This window comes from Capra hircus, chromosome 5 (genome assembly GCF_001704415.2).
Source record: "Capra hircus breed San Clemente chromosome 5, ASM170441v1, whole genome shotgun sequence".
Lineage (NCBI taxonomy): Eukaryota > Metazoa > Chordata > Mammalia > Artiodactyla > Bovidae > Capra > Capra hircus.
In genome coordinates this window covers 745,977-766,580 of record NC_030812.1, presented here as the reverse complement: position 1 = coordinate 766,580, position 20,604 = coordinate 745,977, and the positions used below count along the sequence as shown (strand labels likewise).

Sequence of the window (20,604 nt, the reverse complement as noted above, 5' to 3'; positions counted from 1 at the left end):
CATGCCCTTCTCCAGGGGATCTTCCTGACCCAGGGATCAAACCTATGTCTCTTAAGTCCCCTGAATTGGCAGGCAGTTTCTTTACTGCTAGTGCCACCGAGTAATTTATAAATTTATAAATGTAATTTATGTTGCAATTTATAAATGTATCAAATAACATGCAGTATACCTTAAACTTATACTTCTTTGTGTCAGTTGTCTCAGTAAAGTTGGAAAAAACATATATGTATAGATATCTTTCTGGAATAAAAAGCCTAAAAAACTGACTATTGTTTTGAGCCAACTGTTCCTTTCCGTTGTTTCTAAGAAGGCAAATGAACTTCTCTTGATAATGTAAACTATGCTTTACTTAGTTGCTAGAGTGTCTGGCTTCTCAGTTTCACCCCTTGCCTTCTTGATACTCTGCACTTTGGTGTCTGAAAGTCTGTAAAGCTCTTTCCCCAGATTCCCTTGCTGGTTGCCTTCCTATTAAGTTCTATTAATGGGAGACACGGGCAGGTGATTGGGAACTGGGGAGAGGGAAGGGCTTGCGTTTCCTCCTGGCTTCTGTCAGGTGCTTCTGGCGGTAGAGCTCCCTTGCGGGCTGTGGGTTCTGGGTCCGTGTGGCTCCAGCGGCGGCAGCAGCAGTGGGCGTTTGAGGAGGTGCTGGCCCCAGGGGCCCCGGTGGAGCATGGGCAGTAGAGGGCTTCTCAGCGGCCTCAGAGGCCCACTCACTAGGTTCTGGCAACACCGTTTCCTCTTTTGCTCCTACGGTCCTAGGGGACCCCTGCAGTTACTGAGTTTGGAGTGAACTCTCTCTTGGATACTCCAGCTCTTGCCAAGGTGCTGGTGAGTAGCTCAGTCACTCCTTTCACTGGTATTTCCCTTTCATACACTCAGGCTGAAATAGCCTGAGGGGAGCACACCTTCCTGGTGACACACTTCAGTTTCCATCTAGACTAGACCATCTGCCTCTTTCACCTTCCTTCACAAGATGTTACATGACAGAGAAGCTTTCAAATAGATGTTGTTTTCCATTTTCCATTTTCCTTTTACATTTTTGTTGGGAAAGACTGCTAGGAGCTGATCTGGTGATGTGACTTACACTTTTAAAAGTGGTTGTTTTTTTTTTTTTCCTTCTGTTCAGTTTGCTGCTTCTGATTCATGTAACTTTTCTTTCCTCTAGCTGGAGGTGGGAGGTGGGAACAATGGTCTGAGCCTTGTTTGGTAGGAAACTCTGTCTTTCTCACCTCATTGAGCTTTCCCCAAGAAGTCAAAGAGGGTGTCCTGCATAATCACTGCTGCAGCCTCTCCGTCTGATTGCTGCTCTCCGCCTTTGCACCACTGTTCCATGAACCTTTGTTTCAGTGAGTCACTGATTTGCTCTCGCCCTCGCTGCTCACTTGCTTTTAACCCTTAGGCCCGTTACTCCCCTCCTGCCGGGCTCAGGCACAGGCATGGGTGCAGGTCGAACACAGTCCATGGAACCCAACTTCTCTGAAGCTCACTCTGCCCACCTGGCCAGGCTTTTATCTCCACTGCGGCAGTTTTTTTTTTTTTTTTTCCTTTTTTTCAGTGCTCCACTTTCTTTTCCTTCAGTCTGGTTTCTTTCAGGGATCCCTCATGCCACATAAAGGGACATGTCCAAACCCCAGTAGCTGGTCAGGTTTAAGTTTTTTCCTGCGAGCTCTGAGACCCATGCAGACAAGCATCCTTGGACATTTTACACCAGGAAACAATCTGAACTGCTCGGAGAATACAGGAAGAATCTAGGGGTGAAGTGGTCTGATTCTTCTAGTTATCCTATAGGACTGTTCTTTACACCCAAGATGATATCAACTGCTTGACTTTCTAGGTGGATACAGCAGTCACTTTGCAAGCAGATAACCCAGAACCCATAAAGCTTTAAAAAATGACAGTTGTTTGAGCACCAAAGTAAGAGTGTTCTTGTGAAACCACATGAATAAAAAATATCAGTGATGGAAAAATTTTAAATCCTAGGTAGTCTTCTGTCTGTGGGGTGTGAAAGGGTTATTGGAGTTGTTGACTTCGAAAATATTCACAACCTAAAAATTGAGTTGTGTTTATTTGGTGGGAATTTTTAGGACTTCAAGCCCAGGAGACAGCATCTCAAGTCACCCTGAGAGAACTGCTCTGAGCAGACAGGGAACGAGCCAGGTTGTATAGAAGTTTTGCTACTAAGGGCAGGTGGTCTGGACATCAAGAGATTATTACTAGTTAAAGAAAACCAGATATCTCAAGTTAGGGAATTTAGCACCTTTTTATGTTTGGGAGGATGTGAGTCTGGACTCACTGGAATCATTCCTCTCATATGCATCTCAGCTCTCCTGGGCCAGTATCCTGTCTTTTTTCCACATCCTGAGTGCTCCCTTGGGGCTCACCATAGGGAGTGGCTGCAGCTTGATGGCTACCAGATCCCATGTGTTCTTCCCCTTCCTGAGTGCCCTGGGGGCTCACACGGGAGGGCTGCAATCGCTGATGACTGTGACGTCCTTGTTTCCTGATATGGCAAGAGACACTCCATTTCTCAGGGTCTTACAAATATCTAAAGAAATGGATATAACATGGTTCTCTTCATAACGTTGCATATTAACAAAGTACTCTTTTGTACCACTAATGTCCTTGAGACTAGTGCTGACCATTGCTCTGTTCTGTAAACTAGGATATTGGGATGAATGCAGGGAAGCTTGCTGGTCTCATGGAGCTTGTGTTCAAGTAGTTTGGGATTTGATTAGATTATATTCTAGGAGCTTTGGGGATTTCCAGAAAAGATGACTCTTACTAGTATAAAAGCATACATTATAAGAGACCACTGTCTGTTTAAGGGCAAGAGGTAAAAAGAATGTTCAGAATATGGGGGGGGGGTGTAAAATATGAGTGTAACTAAAATGTAATATGAAACATGCTATGGTAGCATATAGACAAGATATACCTTAGAACAATGCAGATTAATCAGATTTCACAAGAGGGTATGTTTAGGCTTTAAAAACAACCCCATAAATGAGTTTCAGGAAACAGCACAAAGCTGCACCAGACTAGAGACTTCCGCAGCTGAATATCAAGGGGACGTCCAGGAGTAATCATGGGACATCTGAGATATAAGTAAGGAAGCAGATATGGGAAGACGTTTGCCCGTGAGGGTCAGAGGTGAAGGCAATTCATCCATTGGTTATAATATCTGGGGGAAGGGTGGAAGCATGTCTGATATAATAAAATAGCCAGTAGACTAGGTTCATAGCTTGAAAAGCTTTGCTTTCTGGTTGGCTTTGCATCATTGCAAAACAGAAAGAACAGTTTATTCAAATAATTCAGATTCCTACTAAAAGGGAAATATTGGTAACAAAAATCTCAAAGTTTATTATATAAAAATCATACAATAATTGGCAGGATAATATATGGTTCCTTTTTCAATTTCCATTTGAGAAAAGGAACAGACTTTAGTCAAGTTGGTTGGGGTTAGAATAGGGCAGGAACATTTTAATCAGCTTCAGATTACTCTCAATGTAGTTATAATAGTAATATGTCTTTCACTTACAAAGATGAAACTTTTGAGCCACCATTAGGAGGGAATATCTTTAGAGGGTTCCCCTAACCACCCCTTCAAAGAAGAGGTGGTTGGATTGGTGTACTGGTCTCACTTGATCACTTAATGGCTAACATGCTACCAAATATGTGTGCAAGGTGATAAGAATATGGAGTCATGACATGTGGCATATATCCCCAACCTTCACAGAAGTGAAAATCTTGAGAGAAACACATAAGCAAAAGCAACACCAGGTAGGAGAGCATTAAGCATCCAGAGACTAAGGTCCTGGATCAGAAACCATGTGCAGTGCCCATCCACAAACCTGGAGCCTTAATTGAAGACTGTGTAAGCAACTGAGGTTAGACATTTCTCCAAATGAGAAATAGGGCAATTCACTAAAAATAAACTTCCAGAAAATCAATTTGTTGGAATTGATGAATTATGGAAGATTTTGCTTTTTAGTTTTGCCACAGATGGCATCACCGACTCGATGGACATGAGTTTAAGTAAACTCCGAGAGTTGGTGATGGACAGGGAGGCCTGGTGTACCACGATTCACGGGGCCACAAAGAGTCGGACATGGCTGAACGACTGAGCTGAACTGAAGTGAACAGCATTTCCACCTTTTTCTTTTTTTTTTTTCCTTTTGGTCCCAATTTCTTTATTATTTTTTAATTTTTTTATTTTTTTTTAGTTTTAAATTTTTTTTATATTTTCTTTTTTTTTCCTCCTAAAGATTTTTATTTTTATTTTTATTTTTTTTTAGTTTTTTATTTTTTAAATTTATTTTATTTTTTATTTATTTTTTTTCTGATTTTTTTTTTTAATTTTTTTTTTTTTTAAATTTTAAAATCTTTAATTCTTACATGCGTTCCCAAACATGAACCCCCCTCCCACCTCCCTCCCCATAACATCTCTCTGGGTCATCCCCATGCACCAGCCCCAAGCATGCTGTATCCTGCGTCAGACATAGACTGGCGATTCAATTCTTACATGATAGTATACATGATAGAATGCCATTCTCCCAAATCATCCCACCCTCTCCCTCTCCCTCTGAGTCCAAAAGTCCGTTATACACATCTGTGTCTTTTTTCCTGTCTTGCATACAGGGTCGTCATTGCCATCTTCCTAAATTCCATATATATGTGTTAGTATACTGTATTGGTGTTTTTCTTTCTGGCTTACTTCACTCTGTATAATCAGCTCCAGTTTCATCCATCTCATCAGAACTGATTCAAATGAATTCTTTTTAACGGCTGAGTAATACTCCATTGTGTATATGTACCACAGCTTTCTTATCCATTCATCTGCTGATGGACATCTAGGTTGTTTCCATGTCCTGGCTATTATAAACAGTGCTGCGATGAACATTGGGGTACATGTGTCTCTTTCAATTCTCGACCCAATCAAAAAATGGGCCAAAGAACTAAATAGACATTTCTCCAAAGAAGACATATGGATGGCTAACAAACACATGAAAAGATGCTCAACATCACTCATTATTAGAGAAATGCAAATCAAAACCACAATGAGATACCACTTCACACCAGTCAGAATGGCTGCGATCCAAAAATCTGCAAGCAATAAATGCTGGAGACGGTGTGGAGAAAAGGGAACCCTCCTACACTGTTGGTGGGAATGCAAACTAGTACAGCCACTATGGAGAACAGTGTGGAGATTCCTTAAAAAATTGCAAATAGAACTACCTTATGACCCAGCAATCCCACTGCTGGGCATACACACCGAGGAAACCAGAATTGAAAGAGACACATGTACCCCAATGTTCATCACCTTTTTCTAAGAATTTTTGTTCAATTCAGCTGGATGCTAATTTCACGCATATTTTACATGCCTGATGCCTAATATTTTTCAAATGATTAATGCTTTATCTGTGGATGTGTAGTCTTCAAAATATCCAGTTTATTGCTGGACTGTTTAAGGTTAAGGTTCATCTGTTATTGGGCCGTAGGGGTTAATTTTCTTTCAGATCCCTCCATTCCTCTTGAGAGCTAAGTTAAGAAAGTGGAAACCCAAATGGGAAAGGGAAACCTATTTGAAACTGTGAAGCAGACATCACTGAATTGTTTCAGCAGTGTTTTATTGTCAGAAAAAGATTCAAAAGATAAATTGGTATGGGCTGCTTGGGGATTATGTTATGGGAATTTTGATTCTCAAATAACTAAGAATTACTCCAAGAGGCATATTTGTAGTCATTCCTCACTAAGGATGAAAGAAGATGATGTAAGCTTCAAGAGTAAAGTAACATGGGATATATTTTGGAATAAATAGCTGGGAAAAAAAATAACAAGAACTTCTGACTCGATGTTCCAGAAATACAGTAAAACAGGCCAAGCTTTTATTAAAAGAGAAAAAGTGCGTGTTAGAGAAATGGGAAGATAGTGTTTCTTGCGTGGGTAGAAAGGCACTGTGATGCTCTAAGCTGGCTGAATAGAATAGAAGACAGCAGTGGAAATAGGATTGGGGGCATAGAGATAACCAGATGTAGAAGATTCTTTTCTGGAAGCAGAGAGAAGTTAACTGTTGATACATGACACTACTGTGAACTTGCTGTATACTGAGAAGTTGGTTGACTTTGCACATGATTAGAATATTGATGATATTGCATTTTTAAAGGAATTTTTATTTTATGTTGGAGCATAGTTGATTAACAATATTCTATTAGTTTTAGGTATTCAGCAAAATGATTCAGTTGTACATATACATGTATCTATTCTTTTTCCATATAGTTTATTGCAGATTATTGAGCAGAGTTCTCTGTGCTATACAGGTCATTGTTGGTTATCTATTTTAAATATAATAGTGTGTATGTCAAGTCAGACAGGGAAAATTGCATTTAATGAAGAGACAAAAAATCTTGCTTTGTGGAGGAGTGTATTTATTTTAGGCTTTTAACATTTTAATAGAAAACATTAGACAAAGAGATGAAAAAAATCAGAAGTAACCAACTGATCTTGCCTGTATTTTGTAGAAGCAGAGAAAAAATCTCTTTAATGGAAAAAGAAAATATTTTTATTAATTAAAGAGAGAACAGTTATTCAGAAGGATTGGAGAACAGAAGGTATAGGAAAAATTTTCCCTGTGTGATGCTTGAAACTGATTCTTATTTTGTAACCACTAACCTGTTAGAAGGTACTATCTGCTAAACATGCTTTTGCTTTTTAATATTATTTTTAGTTATTAGAAGAACCAAAAGGACATCGCTGTGGTTCAATACTGCTGGCAGTATTGTGTGCGCTCAGTTGCTCAGTCGTGTCCTACTCTTTGCAGTCCCAGGAACTGTAGCCTGCCAGGCTCCTCTGTCCCCATGGGACTTTCTAGGCAAGAATACTGGAGTGGGTTGCTATTTCCTCCTCCAGGGGAGTCTTCCTGACCCAGGGATCCAAACCTCATCTCTTGCATCTCCTGTATTGGCAGGCAGATTCTTTACCATTGTGCCACCTGGGAAGCCCCATTATGTTGGGAAATAAATTCCAAGAACTGTATTATATAGAGTAAGACAAGATTCTATGAGAGTAAGATAAGATAGGAAAAGAAGGCATTCTCTGGTGGTCCAGTGGTTACCATTTTGCCTTCCAATGCAGGGGGTGTGGGTTCCACCCCGGTTGTGGCCAAAAAACAAAACAAAACAAAACAAAACACCGAAGCAATATTGTAATAAATTCAATAAAGACTTTAAAAATGGTCCATATTTTTTAAAAAAAGGATAAGAAGAGAGGAATAATGTCGGACACCCTAAATACGTTCAGAAGAGAACAATGAAAGTAAAGTGATGTGCTATAGAAAGTGCTCTGGCTGAGGCACAAACCATCAGAGGAAAACTAGAGGATTCATAGAGAATAATGAGTCAAGTCCTGTCTTACACACACTGATATCCCCATGTGTATTGGTTCAGCAGACAGTAGAAAGTCTAAGCATCTTTGTACATAGAGAGATAATTCCATGATCATTTGTCTCTAACTCTCTTCCCTTTAATTGGGTCCTTTCATCCCCTTCAACATTATGTGGGACCCCAAGTCAGCCGGTCACACATTCTGTAGCCATGCGGATGATAACACTGGCTGACATCCAGACGGCAAGCAGGCAAACCCCTGTTAGGAATATGTGTCGATTTCAGTCAAGACAAATCACTGCGTTTTCCAGGGTGACAGGAGTCTAGTGGCGAACTGGTGCCACACTGGCGGCTCAGAATTTGTCTCTGCTGCTGGCAGGTTTGGACTTTCGGCAGAAGCGAAGCTTAAAGCAGTGCCCTGAGTGGGGGCCCGTGCAGCTGGGCTTTGCCGCAGCGCACGGCGGTGCTGCTCACGCGCGCCTTGCGCTCCGACTGGCCTGGTTAAGGGCCGGCGCTGCTGACGGGCCGGGCACTGTCCCTGTCTACTGCTTTGTCACCTTCTCTGGTGGGTGAAATGCAGTACTTCCCCCCGTTCCCGACACCTCTTACCAAACCTCTGTGTCTTCCATATTACTATATTCTTAATGCCGTATTTATTCTTGACTCCAGCCCTTCTCTTTCCACACAAAGTGAATGACCAGGTGGATTGCTTAAAACCCTATCTATTGGGAGGATTTCTCTCCCCACTTCCTTTCAGGGCTACTCTGAATTGGCAGTAGAGCAGCAATTACCCATTTTGGGCTTATGCTCACATATGGAGTTGACCAGGCTGCCAAGCTTGGCCATTTCCCTCCTCAAAATAAGCTTGGCCCTTAGTTGATCGTAATGGACTCCTCACGGAGCCGCAGAGAAGAGCTGGGAGAGAGGTACTGGTGTGACGGTGGTACATAACACAAGGGACTGGGGTGGCTGCTGTGTGTCTTGTGAACACCTGATGCCAAAGGTACCATTTACATCTTATGGGATGCTGCTGGGCCCACCTCACCTTATGATTTGATAGATCTGGTAGAAAACTTGTGATGGACATCCATGTCTCAGATAGTCTGTTACATGTTTTTTGTGAGAGAAGAATCTCTTAATTCACTGAAGCTTCTGTAGTTGGGTTTCATTAGCAGCTGAATATAATTTCTAACAGACACAAAACTTTATATTTCACAATGCAACACTGAAACTGTGTTCTGTAAGCTACTGTCAATCCTGGACTTTGCCACCAGTAGCAATAAAATCAGCAGCTAGCACCAGAATATAGACCAATTTCTTTACTAAACACACTGTTCAATTCAGCTGACTTTTTCTTTTGGTTGCAAGATGTTCTCAATGAAGAGAGCAGTCTGATTTATATTCTGGTGTAAGATCTTTATCTCATAATGTAGCAAAGTTAGCATATTGACACTTTAAGCAACATAAATCTAAGGCGTACATCCCAAAGTATAATTTTGAGACAGATGTACTAGGGGATAGGAAAAATTCTTTCCTTTAATTGTTGATTCCCTTTTGAAATTTACACCTGTCATTGTTGAATGGGGCTATTAAGAAATGTTCTTTTAAGGAACCCTCTAACTACCTCACTGTCCTATTCTTGGAAGCATATAGTGAAAAATTATTAAACAAGATTTGTTTTCACTGACTTGTGTGATCACAGCAGTATCTGATATTTTGTTTGCTTGAAAGCAAATAGAAATCTTTCATTATATGCTTCTTAATATGCCATTTGTCTGACATCAAAGTTTGCATACTGCAAAGCAATTGTTTTACATGTAGATTTGGCTTCAGTTTCAGAGTGGAGATTGAATTGCATGGTTTGCCAATACATGTGGTAAGTCTGAATATATAGTAGCTATTATTCTTATTTGAACTTGGGTTAGTTAATCACTATTCAACCCCTATTCCCTAGATCCTACTGTGTTTATCAGAATGTATTCTGTATGAATGGCAGTAAATAGACAGAGCTGTGTAAACCTTTCAGGGCAAAATTACTTAGCTAAGCCCCAACCTGAACTGCTAACTTCTGTCTTTATCTGTAGAAAATCATGGAATAAACACCAATAGCTACTCACTGCTCTAATCTCATAACTCTTTAAACTTTCTAGTAAGGGTAAAAATGCTCTATTTCAAGATCATGTTATTCTTGGGAAGGACTTTATTCTGACTGTGTGCACAGCTTTTCTTACCGTATGAATCCAGTTGACATGAATTCCGTTAGAAATTCTGTGGTAGAAAATATTTCCTCCCTGCCAAATTATTGAGTGGTAAAATTCTCATTAACTTTTTAGTCTAAGGAGGTCAGCTTTATGGATATGGCAAGGATATATGCTTGTTAAACTACAGAACTTAATTTCCCTAGCTTGCCTTTCCAGGAAATGTACTCTGTGAAGAAATTCTAGGACTGGCCAAGTAGAAGACATTTCTAACTAAGTCGTCTGCAAATCAGCAGAGGATGTTTGTATATAGAGGGACAGTAGCTAGAATTTCCACTTTTGAAGAAAAATGGTTTGTGACAACTGGGCATGACCAGGATAGCATTTTAAATTCCTATAGGATTAGAAAGGGAATAAAGTAAGGACCAAATAGTCTCAACAGTGATAGAACCTGAAAAAAAGAAGAGAAAGAGATAAGGTCCAGCTGTAAGAGAGGTGAATCTGGCATAATTTTTAGTAGATTCACTCTCCAAAGTGTCTTGATTTGGACAATTAATTATATGGCCTCTCTCCTTGTGGCTTCTGAGCATTCTGACTGATCACAGTGTTCCTTTTCTAATCGGCCAGTGCCCGCTACCCACTCCAGTATTCTTGTCTGGAGAATCTCCATGGACAGAGGAACCTGAAGGGCTTCCATGAGGTCGCAGAGTCAGACACAGTGAAACAACTAAGTAGAGCACAGCGTGCCCTACCAGTTGTTAAATACTTTTAGTATCAGATAGGAGGTTAGATTTGACATACGCTGCCACGTGGAAACTAGATAGCTAGTGGGAAGCTTCTGCATAGCACAGGAAGTTCTGCTTGGTGCTCTGTGATGACCTAGAGGGGTAGGATGAGGCTGGTGGTGGGAGGGAGCTCTAGGAGGGAGGGGATATATGTATACATGCAGCTGATTCACTTTCTTATACAGCAGAAACTATCATATTGTAAAGCAATTATACTTCAATAAAACAGTAGATAACAAATATGACCGAATGAAAGGTGTAACCTGGTGCCATTCCAAACAAACTAGGATGGATGGTCACTCTAGTCATAAATATAAGACTCTACTGAATAAAATGAAAAATTTGGCTTGGAGTCTTTTTCAAATCTCTAACATTGTTTGTATCCGTTAAGCATATTTAGTCGTAAGAATATTTGATAAATTTATCCAAAACTGGTTTCTAGAGCACAGTTCTAAGAGAAGCCTGCCTACAAGCATGCTTGCAGGAAGAGTGACAACAAGGTTTAGGCTCTGTGCATACTTGAGGCAGACACATAGATTTACACGTAGCTATAGCTACAGATATAAACACAGATTCATAGCTATAGATGTAAACAGAGATGCAAAGCTATCATCATATTTTGGAGTGTTTACTATTAGCCAGGCTTTTTCAGCTTTACAAATGATGAATTTGAGATCAATTCAAGAAGGCAGATGATGTGTGCACGGAAACATGACCTGTTAGAGCTGGTATGTGAGGAGATGGGAGCTTCTACTCTTTCACTCTATGTAAAAGCATCTCTCACCCCCAAACCCCTCCCTTATTGCCAACATTTTGCTTACTTGCTTAGGGGCTTGTAGATCAGGAGACAGACAGATGAATCTACCTCTTATAATTGTATATAAAATGTGATGTGACACGGGCAGAGAGGCAAGTTATGGGTAAGGGACACTTTCTGCAGGAGGACAGCTCCAGGTGCATTTTAAAATCAGTCTATTAGTCAGACTGCCTCAGGGCTTTGTTGCAGCACACGGAATCTTCGTTGTGTTATGTGAGAGCTTTCCTTGTGGCACAGACTCTGGGTGTGGCTCTTGGGCTCAGTAATTGCGGCGCATGGTCTTAGTTGCTCGAGGCATGTGGGATCTTAGTTCCTTGCCCAGGAATTGAACCTGTGTCCCAGGCATTGCAAGGTGAATTCTAAACCACTGGACCACCAAGGAAGTCCCTCCAGGAGAATTTTTGAAGATGGGTAGGAAAACAAAGGGATCTGTGTGTGCAAAGACACTAGCCCAAAGGCCTACATGACATGTTTGGGGAATGATAATAAATACTTGGGGATAGTTGGAGGTGGAGGGGTAGATTTTGTGCTCAGTTGATTAAGATGACAGCATCCTGTACACCTTCAGAAATCATCTCAAAAGGCTTCCAGTGTAGTAACAATGTGATTTGTTTGCACTTTCTGGCAGAGGAGTGGCAGACAGGTTAATCAGAGGACACCTGAGTGGCAGAGAAATCAGTTAGTAATTATAGGAATTTAGATGAAACATTATGGCTTTGAAATACTATCCCTCTCCCCGTTCCTTATTTCCAAAGCACTGTGAGTCATAAGTAAAGAGTGAAAAGAGCAGAAGAGTGAACAAGAACTGCCTAAGGATCAAGGTTATTACATGGAGGGAAATGCTTGGGAGCATCAAAGGGGAGGAGGAGGTCAATGGAAGATGAGAAAATGGAAGGGAGGGAGGGGAAAAAGAAGGGAAGCAAGGATGAAGAGGAGAGAGCAGGAGAGGAGGGGAGACAGAGAGAGAGACAGAGGGAACAGAGAGACAGAGAGGGAGAGAGACAGAGAGAGGGAGACACAGAGAGAGAGGGAACAGAGAGAGACAGAGAGGGAGAGAGACACACACACACACACACATACACACAGAGAGAGAGAGAGAGAGAGAGAGAGAGAGAGAGAGAGACAGGGAGGGAGAGAGACACACAGAGAGAGAGGGAACAGAGAGAGACAGAGAGGGAGAGAGACAGAGAGAGAGAGACAGAGAAGGAACAAAGAGAGAGAGAGAGACAGAGAGGGAACAAAGAGAGAGAGAGAGACAGAGAGGGAACAAAGAGAGAGAGAGAGACAGAGAGGGAGAGAGACAGAGAGGGAACAAAGAGAGAGAGAGACAGAGAGAGAGACAGAGAGGGAACAGAGAGAGAGAGACAGAGAGAGAGAGACAGAGAGGGAGAGAGACAGAGAGAGAGAGGGAACAGAGAGAGACAGAGAGAGAGAGACAGAGAGAGAGACAGAGAGGGAACAAAGAGAGAGAGAGACAGAGAGAGAGACAGAGAGGGAACAGAGAGAGAGAGACAGAGAGAGAGAGACAGAGAGGGAGAGAGACAGAGAGAGAGAGGGAGCAGAGAGAGACAGAGAGAGAGAGGGAGCAGAGAGAGACAGAGAGAGAGAGACAGAGAGAGAGAGACAGAGAGAGAGAGACAGAGAGGGAACAAAGAGAGAGAGACAGAGAGAGAGAGAGACAGAGAGGGAACAAAGAGAGAGAGAGACAGAGAGAGAGACAGAGAGGGAACAAAGAGAGAGAGAGACAGAGAGAGAGAGACAGAGAGGGAGAGAGACAGAGAGGGAGAGACACCCCCCCCCACACACACAGAGTTTCCTTTCTGTGGCTTATTTCTCATCTTTGCTGTATTTTTTGTTTCCCTTGCCCAACTCTGCCCATGCAACTACTCTCAATAATTTTTCTTTGCTTCCTTCTCCTAAATATAACTATCTCAGTTTATCTGTATTCTTAAAAAGAGGATACTGCAGTAAGATGAGTGAAACCAGACCAAAGGAGTCTTTGCTAAGTTGTGGACGTGTTGATAAGTTCTTACCTCCTTTACCTCTTACATTCAGGACCCTCTTTGTGGGCTTCCCTGGTGGCTCAGACAGTAAAGAATCTGCTTGCAATGCGGGAGACTTGGGTTTGATCCCTGGGTCAGGAAGATCCCCTGGAGAAGGGAATGGCTACCCACTCCAGTGTTCTTGCCTGGAGAATTTCATTGACAGGAGCCTGGTGGGCTTCAGTCTGTGGAGTTGCAAAGAGTTAGACATGGTTGAGCGATTAACTTTCACTTTTTTACTTTTGTCACTGAATAAGGTGGTGAGTGATGCTGAGGCAAAGGAAGACCCATTTCATTTGAAGAATGTTCAATCATTAATGGTTTATTTAAACCTATTCGCTTATAACTGATTTAGTGTCATGTACATGAAGCAATTCACACTGAACCATTTTAAAACCACTTTTGCCCTTCCCTGTGCTTTCTGAATCATCTTCCTTCTTGCCTCATTGCTATGTAATACTTTCTCTCTGACTCTCATTACTTGGGGTTTTATCTTTCTATCACATTCCTAACTTTGTTCCCTGTTTAATGTAATGAAAGCTGCTACCTGTACACTAGCTGGGATGTTCTCTTTAGCATAGGATGGAAGAGTCCTCTTTTTAAAAAGATAACAAGCTTTTACCCTAAATGTAGTGAAAATCTAATGTTTTCATATTTAGGTTGAAGTTAATGCAAATAAATAGAAGAGGGAAAGAAGAAAGAAAGAAGAATAAAGAAAGATAGAAGATTAAAAAAACAAAAAACAAAAAAACAACTGCGGAAAGTGACCGGGAAATGGAGCAGCTTTGTTTGTACATTTGCATCCATGTTTTTCCAACAGTGATATTGGAATTGCTCCATGTGGTTTGCTTTATTCTATTAATAAAATCTGATGATTTAAGACATTAGCAATAGGCAATGGAAAAATAATGTATTTTCCCAGCCAAACCAAACCCACTCCTTTGCTCTTATTTCTTGAGGTTGGCCCCCAAAGACATTACTTTTGCTAACTGCTAGTATCACAGAAACCATGAAAACCTCAGGTTGAAAAAAGAACCCTAATGATTTTAAATGAAAGAAAATGAAAATTTGAGAATTTAATATCTTTTTGAATTATTATTGGGTATAGACTTATACCAACATTATATTTCCAACATTTCCCCTTATTATACATTTAGGATAACACTCACTGGACCCAAAAAAAAAAAATCTAATTTAAGTATTGGAAAGATTGATCTAAACAAAAGATTTTAGGAATAAAGGCAGAAAATAAGCACATCCCTTCATCTAAGTTTTGGACCTAAAAGACTATCATAAGGTAGAAAAAATGTATAAGAGCATTTTTCATGCTGGACACACACTTTCAGTATAAGATTCTTCTGTAAGAAGTTTCTAAGGAATAGAAATATTCATAAAAAATCTTATGAAAGTACAGTAAACTAATCCGTGAACAATTTAGTCCTACTCAGGCATTTAGAAGGTAAATGTTATCCATTTCCATATATTTAAAACTTTTAGCCACAAACATTTTAGCCATTTTACTTTACAGCGTACAGAAAAAAATACATATAAAAATGAAAAACGTGCTTTGCAATGAATCTGCCACTGATAAGATACAAGTGTGTGATTAAATGGGCCATGCTGGAGAGAGGGGAGACTGGCTACTGTGTGGGTGTCAGGGGTATCTGTGACGCTTCTTGGCCTTGTGTGTTCCCGATCAGGCAGCCAGGATCTGGCATGTCCAGGCCAGGAAGGTAGAAAACAGAACAGATTTTACTTTCAGTTATGGGATTGAGAGGGAATGGGACAAAGAACACACACTTGGTCGGCTGTCAAATATTTTATTTCAAAGCCAAACACTAAATTGTAGCGTAGAATTAGATTGCTTTTAAAGACGTTCCCCCCACCTCCCTGGCCTTTTTTTTCTTATTTGCTTATTCTGAACGTCACTGTGGCATTTTATGATGGTATCATGTAAGAAGTACTAAATTCAAAGACAAAAAAAAAAAAAACCACCCTAACCAGGTGTGGCTACATTACTGTGAGCTAGTTATTCAAGCATTCAAAGCCTCTGTTTCCTTGTCTAGAGAATAACCTGATTGGCTTATATGATTATAAATTGTATTCAGTGACCCTTCAGTAGATCTGGCTTGCAGGTGTACTTTCAACCTTTGAAATATGATAAGATGTGTTAACTGGTAACCAATATTAAAAAAGCAGGACATTTCACTAAAATATAGATTTCTAAGCTTCTCTTGAAAAATTAGAAGTCTGGTAAGCAGGATCCAGAGTTTTATGGACAAAAATCTGCTGATACTGAGTATGTTAGAACCTTCTGATCTAATTGGGAATGTTTTCTTTAGGTTGTCCCATTGTCAGTCACTAGACGCATTCATATACTGTGTTTATTCACTTTACCCATCTGACCTTTTTTTGACATTTTAGTTTTCCATCCCTGGTCTAGAGCACTAGTTTCCAAATGTGTCTTACAAGGCCCTGGTCATTAGAGGATCCTCATGAGGAATCAAGAGGCAGGGAACATGGGTCTAACACCTCACCACCTTTAATCAGAGCTCAGTTTTTATTTGTTTTATATATTAGGATCTACAATCCCCTCTGAGGCACAGTCTCTTAGCTAATCCTTTCAAGTATCTTCTGTTCATTTTTCATAGTAACTGAATTCTAGCTGGGCATGTGAATATTAAGATTAAACACTACAATTCCCAGCATCTTTTGCATCTAGATATGACCATGTGACTGATTTCTGGCCAATGGGATAGGAGCAGAGTGATGTATACAAAATTTAGGTTATATCTGAAATAGGAATTTGATGATGAGCAATCAAGGGCCAGGAAAATTTAGCCTAGGAGTACAGAACAAAGCAGGGCAAAGGCTAACAGAGTTTTTCCAAGAGAACGCACTGGTCATAGCAAACACCCTCTTCCAACAACACAAGAGAAGACTCTACACATGAACATCACCAGATGGTCAACATCAAAATCAGATTGATTATATTATTTGCAGCCAAAGATGAAAAAACTCTATACAGTCAGCGAAAACAAGACCAGGAGATGACTGTGGCTCTGATATGAACTCCTTATTGCCAAATTCAGACTTAAATTGAAGAAAGTAGGGAAAACCACTAGACCATTCAGGTATGACCTAAATCAAATCACTTGCGATTATGCAGTGGGAGTGAGAAATAGATTCAAGGGATTAGATCTGTTAGAGTGCCTGAAGAACTATGGACAGAATTTCATGACATTGTACAGGAGGCAGTGATCAAGACCATACCACAGAAAAAGAAATGCAAAAAGGAAAAATGGCTGGCTAAGGAAGCCTTTTAGAACTAACACTCAAAAAAGATGTTCTTTTCATTATAGGGGGCTGGAATGCAAAAGTAGGAAGTCAAGAAATACCTGGCTGCTGCTGCTGAGTTGCTTCAGTCATGTCCGACTCTGTGCGACCGCATAGACGGCAGCCCACCAGACTCCCCTATCCCTGGGATTTTCCAGGCAAGAACACTGGAGTGGGTTGCCATTTCCTTCTCCAGTGCATGAAAGTGAAAAGTGAAAGTGAAATCTCTCAGTCATGTCCGACTCTTCTTGACCCCATGGACTGCAGCCCACCAGGCTCCTCCGCCCATGGGATTTTCCAGGCAAGAGTACTGGAGTGGGGTGCCATGGCCTTCTCTGAGAAACATCTGGAGCAAAAGGCAAATTTGGTCTTGGAGTACAGAATGAAGCAGGACAAAGGCTAATAGAGTTTTGCCAAGAGAATGCACTGGTCATAGTAAACACCCTCTTCCAAAAACACAAGAGAAGACTCCACACATGGACATCACCAGATGGTCAATATCGAAATCAGATTGATTATATTCTTTGCAGCCAAAGATGGAGAAGCTCTATACAGTCAGCAAAAACAAGACCGGGAGCTGACTGTGACTCAGATCATGAACTCCTTATTGCCAAATTCAGACTTAAATTGAAGAAAGTAACGAAAAGCACTAGACCATTCAGGTATGACCTAAATCAAATCCCTTATACAGTCCCTTATACAGTCCCTTATACACTTCCCTTATACAGTGGAAGTGAGAAATAGATTTGCTGGACTAGATCTGATAGACAGAGTGCCTGATGAACTATGGACAGAGGTTTGTGACGTTGTTCAGGAGACAGGGATCAAGACCATTCCCATGGAAAAGAAATGCAAAAAAGCAAAATGGCTGTCTGAGGAGGCCTTACAAAGAGCTGTGAAAAGAAGAGAAGCGAAAAGCAAAGGAAAAAAGGAAAGATATACCCATTTGAATCCAGAGTTCCAAAGAATAGCAAGGAGAGATAAGAAAGCCTTCCTCAGTGATCAATGCAAAGAAATAGAGAAAAAAAATAGAATGGGAAAGACTAGAGATCTCTTCAAGAAAATTAGAGATTCAAAGGGAACATTTCATGCAAAGATTGGAACAATAAAGTACAGAAATAGTATGGACCTAGCAGGAGCAGGAGATATTAAGAAGAGGCAGCAAGAATACACAGAAGAACTTTCCAAAAGTATCTTCATGACACAGATAATCATAATGGTGTGGTCACTCACCTAGAGCCAGACATCCTGGAATACGAAGTCAAGTGGGCCTTAGGAAGCATCTCTATGAACAAAGCTAGTGGAGGTAATGGAATTCCAGCTGAGCTGTTTCAAATCCTAAATGATGATGCCGTGAAAATGCTGCACTCAATATGCCAGCACATTTGGAAAACTCAGCAGTGGCCACAGGACTGGAAAAGTCAGTTTCCATTCCAATCCCAAAGAAAGGCAGTGCCAAAGAATGCTCAAACTACCATACAATTATATTCATTTCATGTGCTATCAAAGTAATGCTCAAAATTCTCCTAGCCAGGCTTCAGCAATACATGAACCATGAACTTCCAGATGTTCAAGCTGGTTTTAGAAAAGGCAGAGGAACCAGAGATCAAATTGCCAATATCTGCTGGATCATTGAAAAAGCAAGAGAGATCCAGAAAAACATTTGCTTTATTAACAACGCTAAAGCCTTTGACTGTGTGGATCACAATAAACGGTGGAAAATTCTGAAAGAGATGGGAATACCAGACCACCTGACCTGCCTCTTGAGAACTGTGTATGCAGGTCAGGAAGCAACAGTTAGAACTGGACATGGAACAACAGACTGGTTCCAGATCGGGAAAGGAGTACGTCAAGTCTGTATATTGTCACCCTGTTTATTTTAACTTATATGCAGAGTACATCATGAGAAACGCTGGACTGGATGAAGCACAAGCTGGAATCAAGATTGCCAAGAGAAATATCAATAACCTCAGATATGCAGATGACACCACCCTTATGGCAGAAAGCAAAGAAGAACTAAAGAACCTCTTGATGAAAGTGAAAGAGGAGAGTGAAAAAGCTGGCTTAAAACTCAACATTCAGAAAACTAAGATCATGGCATCCAGTCCCATCACTTCATGGCAAATTAAAAGGCGTTTGCTGCTTGGAAGAAAAGTTATGATCAACCTAGACAGTATATTAAAAAGCAGAGACATGATTTTGCCAACAGAAGTCTGTCTAGTCAAAGCTTTGGTTTTTCTAGTAGTCATGTGTAGATGTGAGAGTTGGACTATAAAGAAAGCAGATTGCTGAAGAATTGATGCTTTTGAACTGTGTTGTTGGAGAAGATTCTTGAGAGTCCCTTGGACAGCAAGGAGATCAAACCAGTTCATCCTAAAGGAAATTAACCCTGAATATTAATTAGAAGGACTGATGCTGAGGCTGAAACTCCAATAGTTTGGCCACCTGATGTGAAGCACTGACGTATTTGAAAAAAACCCTGATGCTGGGAAAGATTGAAGATGGGAGGGCAGGGGACGACAGAGGATGAGATGGTTGGATGGCATCGCCAACTGGATGGGCATGAGTTTGAGCAAGTTCCGGGAGTTGGTGATGAAGAGGGAGGCCTGGTTTGCTGCAGTCCATGGGACGCAAAGAGTCCGACATGACTGAGTGACTGAACTGAACTGAACTGAATCAAGGGCCATGTGAACAAAGACATCACATTAATTATGATAGAGCAATATGATGAAGAATATGAAGAATCCTGGGCCCCTAGATACTTTACAGAGCAGAATATCCTAGCACTTTGCCTGCTTCAGCAGGGTTGTATTGGAGAAAAATTAACTTCCATCTTGTTTGAGACAATGTTAACTTGGGTCTCTATTACGCACAAGTAAAGCTGTATCCGTAATAAAGTAACTTATTAAATCTTTCAAGCTCCAAATCTCTCTGATTGTTTTACCTCTGGTTGATTTGCAATTGAATATATTTGAGTAATTTTGACTTAATGAAGACAAATCATTGTTTTAAACTTTTGCAATTACTTTCTTGAATCCCCTTTTTTAAAAAACTGAGTGAAAGTTAAATTTATTTTCATTCATTCATATAGTTATGTTTGTATGAAATTATTATGCAAAAATACCAATGATCTAATAAATATTTACCAGGGAGTATATGTTCTGTTTCCCTCTAGATGATCAAGTATTATGAACACCCTTGCCAGTTCCATTTCATCCAGAGAATGAATTTGCCCCAAAGGAGTGGAGTCAAATGTGCAAAATAAATGATGTGAGTTTGCTCTGATTTAGCTATGTAGATGGCTAGAGTAGAAAAAGATAAAGTTACTAAGCTGGCTGTCTGAGGAGGCCTTACAAATAGCTGTGAAAAGAAGAGAAGTGAAAAGCAAAGGAGAAAAAGAAAGATATAAGCATCTGAATGCAGACTTCCAAAGAATAGCAAGGAGAGATAAGAAAGCCTTCTTCAGTGATCAATGCAAAGAAATAGAGGAAAACAACAGAATGGGAAAGACTAGAGATCTTTTCAAGAAAATTAGAGATACCAAGGGAACCTTTCATGCAAAGATGGGCTTGATAAAGGACAGAAATGGTCTGGACCTAACAGAAGCAGAAAATATTAAGAAGAGGTGGCAAGAATACACAGAAGAACTGTACAAAATAGAGCTTCATGACCCAGATAATCACGATGTTGTGATCACTCACCTAGAGCCAGATTCTGGAATGTGAAATCATGTGGGCCTTAGAAAGCATCAGTATGAACAAAGCTAGTGGAGGTGATGGAATTCCAGTTGAGCTATTTCAAATCCTGAAAGATGATGCTATGAAAGTGCCAACTCAGTATGCCAGCACTTTTGGAAAAGTCAGCAGTGGCTACAGGACTGGAAAAGGTCAGTTTTCATTCCAATCCCAAAGAGAGGCAATGCCAAAGAATGCACAAACTACCACACAATTGCAGTCATCTCACATGCTAGTAAAGTAATGCTCAAAATTCTCCAAGCCAGGCTTCAGCAATACGTGAGCCATATACTTCCAGATGTTCAAGCTGGTTTTA

The 20,604-nt window shown here is 40.6% G+C and overlaps 1 long non-coding RNA gene across 1 annotated transcript in view; it reads left to right on the top strand.

Moving 5' to 3' along the window:
• LOC106502077 overlaps positions 1-20,296 on the top strand; it is a 49,018-nt gene extending 28,722 nt beyond the window's left edge. Inside the window, exons 2-3 of the long non-coding RNA XR_001295646.1 lie at positions 19,730-19,824; positions 20,260-20,296. This is a non-coding gene — a long non-coding RNA (uncharacterized LOC106502077). The remainder of the gene's footprint in view (positions 1-19,729; positions 19,825-20,259) is intronic.